The 12,581-nt window shown below is 43.3% G+C and overlaps 1 long non-coding RNA gene across 2 annotated transcripts in view; it reads left to right on the forward strand.

The window, feature by feature from the left end:
* The window catches only part of Gm40079, a 47,213-nt gene that overhangs the window by 25,269 nt on the left and 9,363 nt on the right, over positions 1–12,581 (forward strand). Inside the window, exon 3 of one of the 2 annotated variants that reach the window (XR_867394.2) lies at positions 8,028–8,226. The exons of the other annotated variant lie outside the window; for it this stretch is intronic. This is a non-coding gene — a long non-coding RNA (predicted gene, 40079). Of the gene's footprint in view, positions 1–8,027; positions 8,227–12,581 lie in introns of those variants that run through there. 2 annotated transcript variants of the gene reach the window in all.

Below are 12,581 nucleotides of genomic sequence, written 5' to 3' on the forward strand. Positions count from 1 at the left end.
AGAGGTTATACATCCTTACTCCTGTGATGAAGAGGGTGTGAATCAGCTGGGATAGCTGGTGTTTGTCCTCTTTGACCTATAAGAGTTGCCAGCCGGTGTATCAGTCTGATATGGTACTGGCAGAGTCTCCTGGGATGCCTTCTTCAGGGCTGTACCAGCAGATTGATGAAGCTGGTAACAGAGGCACATGGTGGTTGGGGTAAGCCAAGGGTTACATTTGTATTTTCTTTGCTGGACTCTGGCTTTCAAGCAATGGGGCTTAGTACCTGGTAGCTGCCTGGAGCTGAAACCATTGTGCTTCCATGTCAGCTGCTTCTCGTGTGCTTGCGCATCTCTGTGAGCAAGACTGGTTTACACATACCAGAAATATTTTTTGCTTTTATTTTCCCACTCGGCAAGATGTTTCTTTCATCTTAGTTTTTATATATTTTTTCTGAAGCCAGTGGTTTCTGGTTGTTTCGTTTTCACATCTGTTAAGTTTGGGTTTGGGGTGGGGTTGTTTTGTTTTCCCTTTCATCTCCCCTCTCCTCACCCTGCCTTCCACATATATTTTTTATTCTCTTAAGACAGGGTTTCACCTTGTAGCACTGGGCAGCCTGGAACTCGCAGCGATCTGCCTGCCTCTGCCTCCAGACTATTGGGATTAAAAGGTCACACTGCCCTGTGCTCCTATTACTAATTCATGAATCAAGAGAGCAGGACTGTCATCCAGCATTTGGTAAACTAAGGTGGGAGGATCATGAATTCCTAACGTGCCTGCGCTGCATAGCAAGACTGCAAGACTAAAAGTAAAGAGATCAAGACAGAGGGAGGGGAGAAAAAGAGAGGGGGAAAGAAGGAAGGAATGAACGAAAGAAGAATGAACAATGTAAGACATTTCTTTGTTTGCCAGATGTGGCTGTTCTCATTAATCCTGTCCGAAGGAGCAGAGGCAGGAGGATTTCTGTGAGTTCAAGGCTACACTGATTTATACAGTGAGCTCTAGGACAGCCTGGGCTAGAGAGTGAGACCCTGTCTCATACAAACGACTACAGAACCCCTACTTCTTGAATTTTTGTTAAACAGAGAGTTTGTGATTACACTTTCAGATGGAATTTCTGACTGGCTCTTCCCTCCTTTTTTAAGTGGCAGAATTCTTAATGGGAATGTGGGCCTGATTCCTTCTTAAGAGTGCCGGGCACTCTTAAGCCGGGCAGTGGTGGTGCATGCCTTTAATCCTAGCACTTGGGAGGCAGAGGCAGGAAGATTTCTGAGTTCGAGGCCAGCCTAGTCTACAAAGTGAGTTCCAGGACAGCCAGGGTTACACAGACCAAACATCTCTATATCGTGCTACTGGGTGGTGGGGACTTGCTTAGAGCAAGTTAGGTCTTCCTCCTCCTCCTCCTCCTCCTCCTCTTCCTCCTCTTCCTCCTCCCCTCCTTCTGTCAGCATCCTGGTTGAAGGAGGTGAACAGTCTACTCAACCATTGGCCTTATTCTTATTCTTGGTCCCATGCCACCAGAGGCCCAAAGCAACACAGTCATGTGACCACTGACTGAATTTTTTTTAAAACCGTGAACCAAGTAAACTTTTCTTTTTAAAAGTTGATTGCCTTGCTAGGCATTGATGGCTCATGCCTTCATCCCAGCATTAAGGAGGCAGAAGCAGGCAGATCTCTTGTGAGTTTGAAGCCAGTCTGGTCTACAGAGCGAGTTCCAGGACAGCCAGAGCTACATAATGAGACTCTGTCTCAAAACAAAACAAAGCAAAACAACAAGAAAAAAAATGTTGATTACCTCAGGCATTTTGTCACAATGACTGTGACTAATATAGGGAGGAAAAGGGAAGGAGGGTGTCGTCACCTCTATTGAAGCTAAGAGCTGGGGGTGGGGTGTGGAGGAGGACAGTGACAGAGGCTCCTGGTCGGCAGAGATAGACAGATAAGCTATGGGGGAGATGAGGGCTGCCTCAGCAGTTCAGGATGCCAGCACTGGTCCTGGACTGGAGTGCTTATCTGCAGGGCAGAGCCTCACCCTGGGATCTGAGAATGTGCCATCAAACTGTTCAGGCAGATGGCAGAGCTCCAGGGCAACCTCATATTTCCTTGAAATGACCTACCCTGTAGTTAGCACTTCAGCCTGAGCCTCTGACCTCCCTTTAAAAGTCTGAGCTTCCAGAAGCTTCCTCGCCTTTTTTATGTTTCACGTCGAAGAAGACAAGTTGTCCCTATGTTACTCGGGTTGCGTGGAACGTGGGATCTTCCTGCTTCAGCCTGCTAAATGCAGAAATTGCCTGCATGTGCCACCAACCACATCCAGCCGAAACCTCCCCGCCTCCAACCCCTAGCCTAAAGGCTTCTTCAATCCCTGTGAAGAAAGCGAGTACTTCTTTAAAAGCCTTACATTAAACTTTATGTAGGAAAAAAAATGAACGCCTAGACACCAAGCGGGCATGGGTAGCGTTCTTAAATGCTCATCGCAGACCAGCTGTGAACCTTGGGCTAGCTAGCAACTGCTAGTTTCTAAATATGAAAATGGAGAAAGTTATGGGTTATTTTGGATTGTTGTGAGAATTACATAAAATAAAGTTCATAAACTCCAAGGCTGGATGGACCCTCAGTTAATGAAACCAACATGTGTGTTACAGTCTTTCTCATAGCAGCTCCAGAGAAACCGAATTAGAACCCACAACTCCTTTAGACCCAGTGCTAGTGGCTAGCATAGGAACACTTGGAGCACAGGCATGGAGTTTATACCTCAAGATAAGAAATTAAAAAACAAAAAAAACTTTTTAGGAAAATAGTGAAAGAAGTTGTTGCTTAGAGAGCAGTACAATCCTGTCGACATCAAGCTAGCTACATAGCTGGCTTTCGTTCCTGCGTGGCTACCACTGTGAGAGCTCTATCAGCACTTTCTCTTCCGTGCTGGCTCCTCTGTGGAGGCTGAAGGAGTTTTTGGAGGAATGGCTAACAGTCCTATAAGTGTCTCCGACTTGGGGAGTATTTAGTCTGATTTGAGCTTTTAGTTTGTTTTGTTTTGTTATGTTTTGTTTTGTTTTGTTTTGTTTTATTGAAGTGCTGGGGATTGAACCCAGAGATTCGTGAATACAGAGCGAAGCATGACACACCGTGCCACTTCACCAGCCGTAGTCTGTTTTCTGTTACTAACAAAAATGTCCTTATTTTATTATCTGTTTATCACTTGCTTGATACATTGCTCTGTGTTGATTATTCTTAAAAAACAAACAATCCAATGTACAGTAATATTCAGAAACAGCATAGGCCTAATAAGCTAGTAAAAGAAATCTTTAAATGGGCTGGGGATGTGGCTCAGTGGGTAAAGTTGAGTACGGAGCATGTGTGAAGCCCGTGGCTGGGGAAGTGGCTCAGTGGGTAAAGTGAGTACAGAGCATGCGTGAAGCCTGTGGCTGGAGCTGGGACTCAGTGGGTAGAGTGAGTACGGAGCATGCGTGAAGCCCGTATCTTATTCCCAGTACCACCTTGACCATATGGTGGTGTATGCCTGTCAGCCCAGCACTGGGGAGCTAGAAGCAGGAGGATCAAAACATCAAGTTCATCCTCATTAAAGAGCAAGTTTGAGTCCAGCCTAAGCAACATGAGGGCCCAATCAATAAATTAATTAACCAACTAAAGCAACTGTCCGTGTGCCACCTAAAACCGTCTTGTGTACCACCAGTGTCATAGCGAGGTGACCCACATGGACCCATACACTGATTCTGTGAGCCCCTCATTTTGTAGGTGGACATCACTGAGCACCAGGCAAGTGGAATTACTGGCCACAGAGTTCCCAATCCCATTAAAAAAAAAAAAAAAAAAAACTGTGGTGTTAAGTAATTTTGTAATTAGAACCATGTAGGCTGGGTGTATAGCTTAGCGTGCACAGGGGGCCCTTTGGTGCAATCGCAGCAAAACAAACAGAGCCTCTAGGTTTTTGAGTTGTACCAACTTTCCAGTTTTCCTTATGCCCCACAAGATTTGAGAGAATGAGCCACATAAGGGTTGGCCTTTATGACAAAGAGAACATGACCTGTTACATAGATTCTGAAAGTCCGTGGAGTTGGGCCAGAAGACAAAGGGCTGGTTCTGGTCATTTGTTTCAATTTTAATAACCGCAGGAACACAACCCAAAGTGGAAACACATTTACCTTTCTGTTTGTCCTGTTTCTTGAGTTTGTCAGGCTGGCCCGATTAAGGCCAACAGCACTGGCCTCCTCCTGACCCCGGAATGCCTTGTGTATTGAAACCTGAGTGTTAGTTCCTGTTTGTACTATTGTACCTTGTTAGAGAAGGCGTTTCTATTCTCCAGAGAGGGAACAATAAGCTACTGTATGTTTGCTCTCTAGAGTTCATTTCTTCATGTTTTCATTAGTTTTATTCATAAGATTCTATTAGAGTCGATTGTTAAACAGCTGGAAACGTCCCCAACAAAGGACAAAAAGGTTCTTCAATAAAACAAGAACAGCCCATCCCCTGCCCAGACTTGAAGGACCATAAATTAGTGTAATAAACTACAGAGTATAAGTAAGAAGCTTTTCTTCTTAGTCTTCTAGGGACCTGGAGCTTGGGACTCTGTGTCTGAAACTAGGTCAGCAACCTAGTTTAAAAAAAAAAATCTTACTAAACACGAGTTGGAGTTTGCTGCTTTGAGAAATTATAGTTCTGTCTAGTTAAATTTTAACCCCACATGCTCATTTTGCTGGATTCAGGTTATCTTGCACAACTTAGAACAAAAGAATTTTTTTTGTAAAGTTGTTAATCATAGCCTCTATTAAAATATTCCCCTTTAACATTTTCTGGAGATCATGGTAAAAAGAGCACTTTCCGGTTTGTCCTGCAGATTTCATCTGATACGGGTCTACTGGGGCATCATGTTTCTTTAATCCTCTGACACCTTAAGAACCTTTCCCTTTCAAGGTTGAATCCAAGAAGGTACCTGACTGTAAGTCCACTTTGCTCCCTTACTACTGAGAACACATGAGGCCCAAAGGACAAAACTTCAGAATGTGCCTGGCCACGTGATCTGAAGCCAAGGACACAAAAGCAACCTCATTGCTTAATATTTATTAAGAATTAAGTTTTCAGAGGGAGCGAGCGAGTCACCAACAAAGACAGAAGCACAATCAGACCTCCATCACAGCAGAGACTTGGCCCATACGTTGGAACAAGCCTTAGTCTTTGTGTGAATTGTACAGTTTTAAATAAAGCACCACGGAGCTAGTCATTCTGGAGGAGGAGAAAAGAGTCTTTTGGAAAAACTTTGGATGTATTGAAAACACATGCCAAACCCTTCCCTGGGTTTTGCAAAGGGTTCAGGCTGTGGCGTGTATGAGCTTTGCACTGTTTTTAAATCCTAGTTTATAAGTCTGAAAACAGGTTAAGGAGGTAGGAACAGGAATTTTGGGGAAAATAATTGTTTTCCAGTACAGTGGGTAGCAGGCAGCTGGTGGTCATCCACCTGGCCCCACCCACCCCTTCAGGATGTTTGCCCAGTTACTCCCCTAACACAGCTAGCAGCGTTGGCTCATCTTTGAATTCTTTAAACAAGCAGCCAGCCATCTCTCCAAGGCACTGGACAAGTATTCCCAGAACAGGAATAAGTCCGTCTATTACCAGTGAATACCTCATTTGTTCCATAAGCATCAAGACAATTTCCTAACTGTTTATTCGCTGCTGGCTCTCAGAAACTGAAAACTCACAGACCAATAGCCATCCCTTTCGTAACCCTTAAATTAGGTCTGAAACAATAGAAGGCAGGAGAAGTTTTCTCTCCTCCTGTAGACGTGTGGAGGAACTTTTTAAGCAAATCTGTGGAACCCTCCAGGGAATGTCACACCTGCCTGGGCAGCACCCCCAGACACTGGCACCTGAGGAATTCTTATTTGCCATGGACAAGAACACGCCTTTCAGGCTAATGCATCTCTCTGTGCTTACATTTAAAACCAAGACAGAAAGAAGAGACTGCTGATTTAGAAACAAGAGCCTTGTTCTGCCTGGGCCTCTGTGAATTACACAATTTTAAATAAAGCAATATGGGACATTACAATAGAACCAAGACAGGACAGTTTTCTGGCAACATAAATGCATTAGAACCACATGTTAAATGTTTTCCTGTGTGAATGGGACCAGACCTCTCCTCTGTCCTCTGGTCCCCTGGGCTGTTTCTCAGGTACTCCTTGGATCTGTTGACATGCTTGACCCCCATCTGGTCCCCCTCCTCCACACCTCTCATCCCCACCTGACTGTGTTTGCATTTTCAGGAGTCTGAGTTCTCATGCAGGGCAGGTTTGCCTGCTCAGAGGCCATGCTCTGGCATTTCTTCGATGCTGGTTGACTATCACTGACTTTCCTGTTGCTGGAATCTCACTTCCTTTCCTTCAGGGGTCTGGCTCATACACCCATACGGGTCTGGATGGCGCCAGATGGGATGTGGTTGGCGTTGATTCTTTTTGCTTTTCCCTTTAGTTACTGAAATCTCGTACCAGACTTCTGCCCAACTTTTGAATTCATGGATTAAGAAATCCAAAGGTAGATATAAATTCAAGTATGTTGGCAATATCTGTAATTTCAGAATTCTGGAGGTTGAGGCAGGAGGACACCGAGTTCAAGGCCAGCCTGGACCATGGTTAAACTCTTTTTAACCATGTCTCAAAAACAAAACAAACCATTCTGGATCTGATTAAAGAAAAACAAAACAACAAAATGAAACAATGCAATATTGTGAAAAATGTGAACTGTTTAGATAATCAATATTATTGACAGTTGTCACTTACTTAGAGGAGTTAGTGGTTCGTGCTGATGGCTATTCTTTGCTTTATATTCAGGAAGGAATTCTTTGGCTCCTTACTGCAAGGGGATAAACTAGGAAGAATGTGGCAGAGGAAAACATTCAGAAGTGTTGGAAAGGGGGAATGATAAGAATGGCAAACAGGCGTAGAGTATTTATTTATAAGAACATGTGAATGTGTAACTTCATAACTCCCTTTACAAATGTAATGCTGGCGCTGGAGACAAGGCTCAGTGGTTACGAGCACTTGCTGCTCTTCCAGAAGACATGGGTTTGATTCCCCTTGCCTACCTACACAGAGGCTCACAACCATCTGTAACTGCAGTTCCAGGGGAACTGCACCCTCACCATCCATTGATGAGTTCAACACCCTCACCATCCATTGGTACCAGGCTCACGCATGGTACACTCACATTGAAGCAGGAAAAATGCTTATACACATAAAATAAAAATAGTAAATACATCTTTTTTTAAAAAAAAAAAAAACTAAAACAACCACCACCACCACCACCACAGAATGAGGTCCTGGGACTGGTGAGATGGCTCAGTGGTTTAGACTATTTCCTGCTCTTGCAGAGGCCTGAGTTCAGTTGCCATCCCCATGTCAGATAGCTCACAACTGCCTGTAAGTTCAGCTCTGGGAGATCCAGTACCCTCTTCTAGTCTTCTGAGGCATCTACACATACATGCACATATACATATGGATAAAAATAAAATAATATACTTTTTAAAATGTGTTACTTAAACACTTTCCCCCCAGCAACACCACCACCATCTTTAAAAACAAAACAAAACAAAACAAAACAAAAACCCAAAACCTTTCTCTTTAGAAAGAAAATATGATATGATCTACTGCATGAACATTGGCTTGGATTGTTCTCTCATTCTTCTGTTTAATAAATATTGCTGGGATAAAAAATATGGGAAGAGAACATATTGCTTCTAGGACTCACTGAGTATAGAAGAAGCAACAATTTCAATTGTATCAGGGAGATGAGAGCTGCCAGACCAGTATTTCTTAACACTCTTACTTCTGCTCAGGTCCTCAGACTTACATGGTGCCGGACTTGGGATAGTTTCTTGACTTAGTTCTCAGTCCACTCGGAAGAATGTGCTCTAGAACAAAGAAAGAAAAGAAGCAACACCCGCACACTTGCCTGTAGCAGCATCATTAAAAATGTAACATCTTTTAAGATCACAATCCAGCCCCTCTTCTTCAGAGCTCCTCTCTCTCTGCATCCACAGGTAAATCCCCAGAGGCCATGTTTGCCCCATATGATCTCATCTCCCTACCTACAGCTCAAGCAGAGATGGACCTACCACAGCTCAGGTGTGGAGAGGAGGCAGAGGATGATGGTTCCTCTATTGTAAAGGAGGTACAGTACTGTGCTCTGGGGCCTCTCCATTCCCCACAAAGACAGGCATTTCTGGCAAGAGAAAAAGGAGTGGGGCAGACTCACCAAAGGAAACAGAAAGAATGCAGGAAGAGCTACACAATTCTGTGGGCTTCTCCCAGACTCACAGCTGCCTATCTTCTGGGTGATTCTGAGATATAACCTCTACCTTTATAAGAAAGCACCCTTTAAATTTAAAGCATATTGAATCACGTTTTCTTTTCTTCTCCCCCCCCCCACCCCGCAACCCCCCTCCATGTGTGTGTGTGTGTGTGTGTGTGTGTGTGTGTGTGTGTTTTCGAGACAGGGTTTCCCTATGTAACCCTGGCTATCCTGGAACTTCCTCTGTAGACCAGGCTGGCCTCGAACTTGCAGAGATCTGCCTGCTTCTGCCTCCAGAGTGCTGGGATTGAAGGTGTGCTCTACCACCACCCAGCCAAATCACTTTTTCTTGCTTATAACTGAGTCTTAACAAGACACAAGAATTAAAAATTAAAAGCAGCTCGATATTATTCCCCAATAATGAAAGGCTTAAATAAATTATTGCACATTAACATGGTTAATTTTTTTAAAAAGATTTATTTCATTCCAAGCAGTGTATTTGTACGAATGTGTGCATGCGAGTGCAGGTGGGGGTGAGAGGTACTGGATCCCTTGGAGTTAGAGTTTTGTGAGCCACCTGACAGAGATTCTGGAAACTGAACTTGATCTCCCTCTGAAAGAGCAGTAGGGTTTTTTGTTTTCAAAAATGCTTTTTAATTATTTTTAATTATGTATAGTTATTTGTGTCTCTTCATAGGTATGTGCATGTAAGTTACGAGTGCCACAGAGGCCAGAGATTCCTGGAGCTGGAGTGACAGGCATTTGAGCCACCCGATTGTGGGTGTTGGGATCTCTGCAAGAACAGCAAGTGCTCTTAGCCACAGAGCCACCTATCTAGTGCCCAGCAATAAGTATACTTAACCACTAAGCCATCTCTTCAGCACCTTGGATGAATGCTTTTAAGTCAGTGCTTCAAACTGTCTACATGGAAAAATGCAGACTATGAAACTATAGGTACATGTTACATGCAGTTATTAAAATACAGATGTAGTCAACAAGGGCTGGAGGAATCCACAAGGCAGCTACTGAGTAGTGGAGGGTCTCATAATTCATTCATGTCCTCTACCATGGAGCTATACCCTCGGATCCCCAACAATGTCTTTTAAATAAAAAATGAGCCGCTGGGATTTTTGAGATACGGTTTTTGAACATCCTTTCCAGACTATTGATTATTCTGATTATTATATACCTCATTTGTCTCCCCTGAAAACACAGTTGTTCTTGACTCCTCCTCTCTCTCTCTCTCTCTCTCTCTCTCTCTCTCTCTCTCTCTCTCTCTCTTGGCCAGTGTGTGTGTATGTGTGTATATGTGTGTGTTCATGTGTGTATATGTGTGATGTCCGTATGTGTATGCATGGTTTTTCCATGTGTATGGGCTCCTATGTAGGTGCACATGGATGTGTGTGCACCTGTGCATGGAGGCCTGAGGTTTATCAATCCTCTTTAATTACATGTCCACCTTTTACTTGCAGCATGGTCTCTCAGTCAAACTTAGAGCTCACAACACAGCTACTATTGGTATCAAACCTGCTTTCCTTGTCTTTGTCTCCCGAGGCTAGAGTTCTAGGCTGGCTGCCATGCCTGCTTGGCATTACCGTGGGTTTCTGGGAATCTGAACTATGTTCCTTGTACCTGTATACTAAGTGCTTTAACTACTGAGCCATGTCTCCAGCCTGCCATTCGTGTCTTTCATTCCCCACATATAGTAAACAATTTTAATGTCTGTGACAGGAAAGGGTGCTACTGAGCTGCCTCCTCATCCCATGTCCTCTGTCAACAGCACAATGCAGGAGTCACCGTCTCACCTGGATGACCAAATATCCCTAGCCTGTTCCTCCAGATCTACTTAGCTCCCTCCAGCCTCAGCCTTTACAGAAAATCAAAGGGAGTTGTCAAATAATACCCAGACTTATGACTACTGATTCCTATTTTCCAAAAGAAGAAGCAGGGCTCCTTGGAGAATAAAGTGGTTATAGTTTGGGGCAAGAATTGTAAAAGATTGGAGGAGACAAGAATTGTACATGACCAGCTCAGAAAATCTTACTACATCAGATATCAGTGAGGCAACTCAAGGCTCCTGAGGTCATGTCAAGAAGACTGAGAAGGCAATTAGAAGAGGGCCCTGTTGAAAGGCAGGAGAACTCAAGTATTGATTTTCAATGTCAGTAACTGCAAGAGACTGTGACTCATCAAAGTACATCGTATACTGAGGGCTGACGAGATAGTGCAGTGGGTGAAGGTGCTTCTGTCCCAGCCCAATGACCCAAATGTAGTTCCCAGACTGCGTGTGCAGGCGGAAGAAGAGAACTGATTCCATAAAGTTGCATGTTCATCACCACATGGTAAACATGTGTGGTGGTTTGAATATGCTTGGCCCAGGGACCCACTATTAGGAGATGTGGCCTTGTAGGAGGAAGTGTGTCACTGTGTGTGTGGGCTTTAAGACCCTCCTCCTAGCTGCCAGAGGATAGTCTGCTCCTTGGCTTCCTTTGGATGAAGATGTAGAACTCTCAGCTTCTCCTGCACCATGCCTGCCTGGATGCTGCCATGTTCCTGCCTTGATGATAATGGACTCAACCTATAAACCTGTAAGCCAGCCCCAATTAAATGTTGTCCTTTATAAGAGTTGTCTTGGTCATGGTATTTGTTCACAGCAGTAAAACACTAAGACACCATGGTATGTGCACCTACACATACAGATAATAACAATAATTAATATTAATAATGTGTACTCACATATACACACAGAAACAACATTATCACACATTAATGAGTACAAAAAAACTGAATTAAATAACTGTATGGGAAATACTCCCCCAAATTATTTTAAAAGCCTTATTAGTGATTATAGCAATATGGAGTACAATTGCTATACAAAGGCCAATTGCTTCCATATATATATATGTAATGAATTTAAAACCTAAAACACAATGACATTTATATTACTGCCAAAATAGGGAAAAACAAAAACAAACTAACAAACCTGCAAAACAAAACAAAACAAAACCCTTTGGTTATAAACCTAACAGAAATGTAGATGAGGAAACCCACAAAAGTCTGATGAGAGGAATCACAGAACTAACAAAGGCAGAGTAGTTCACAGCCATGGTCCCAGACAACAGATGCGGGAAGAATTCCTACAGTGCTCTGACACTACCCAGGGCCACACAGCAGGACCTGTTTCACACTGGAAGGCTGTGTTAACTATCCATTTGCTGCTGTGATAAAGCACGGTGGTCAAACGGTGCACGGTGGATAAACCACAGGCAGAGAGAGTGAGCTGGACCTCAACCACACACAGAGAAGGTGAGCTGGAACTGGAGGGTATTTTTTAAACTCTCAAAAGCCTGCCTCTAGTGATGCACTTCCTCCTGAAAGGCCACAACTCCGCAACCAGGGAGCACATGTTTAAGTGTCTGTGTCCAGGGGAGACACTTATCATTCAAATCACAACAAAGGACAAAAAGATATGATTAAACACAGAGCTCGTCCACATTGCAGATGTGAAGACATTATTAGGCTGGAAAGGAATAACATTCAAAAGCTGCCCCCAGCTATTTTGTGACTGTCCACAAACTGATGATTACTTGGGTCCGGAAGTCTCCAAATAATCCTTATTATTTTGAAAATTGGTAAATAAAATGAAAAGATGAGTAAGAATATGTCAGGTGTGTCACTTTTCAGATGAAAAATTTTCAAATGTCAAGTTGGACTTTAGATAAAAGCCAGCCAGGACCTGTAAGGCCATACTTTGTTGGATATGTATATGTATACACATATGTATATACATTTATTTACTAATTTGTTTGTTTGTTATTTGTAATTGTACCGTGGAAGTTAGAGAGTAACTTGCAGGATCTGGTCCTCTCCTTCTACCATGTGGGTCCTGGGAATCAAATTCAGGTTTTCAAGCTTGGTGACAAGGGCCTTAACCCAGGAAGCTGACTTGCCACCTCTGATCTAGCATCTTCTAACCAATATACATCTTATTTCATACGATTGAGCCTTGGCTTGTGATATCCCAGGCATATAAGGCATCAAGTTAGATGTGAGTTTTCTTGTTCCCACACAGTTATCTTCATTCTTCACAACTAACTTCTCCAGTGGGGGTCTTCCCTGACCCCTGCAGCAGGGAATCCCCTTCGTCACTTTATTACAACTTAACTGAATGATGCTTATTTCGTTTACTAACTTTTGCTTGTTTCTCCCAGTAAACTATAAATTAAAAACAGGAAGGCTGTTTTGTTTAGATCCAGGATCCACTATATTCAGATATCTAGTAACTACTTATGAAAAACACGCA

Source organism: Mus musculus, chromosome 3 (assembly GCF_000001635.26).
Source record: "Mus musculus strain C57BL/6J chromosome 3, GRCm38.p6 C57BL/6J".
NCBI classification, from domain to species: Eukaryota; Metazoa; Chordata; class Mammalia; order Rodentia; family Muridae; genus Mus; species Mus musculus.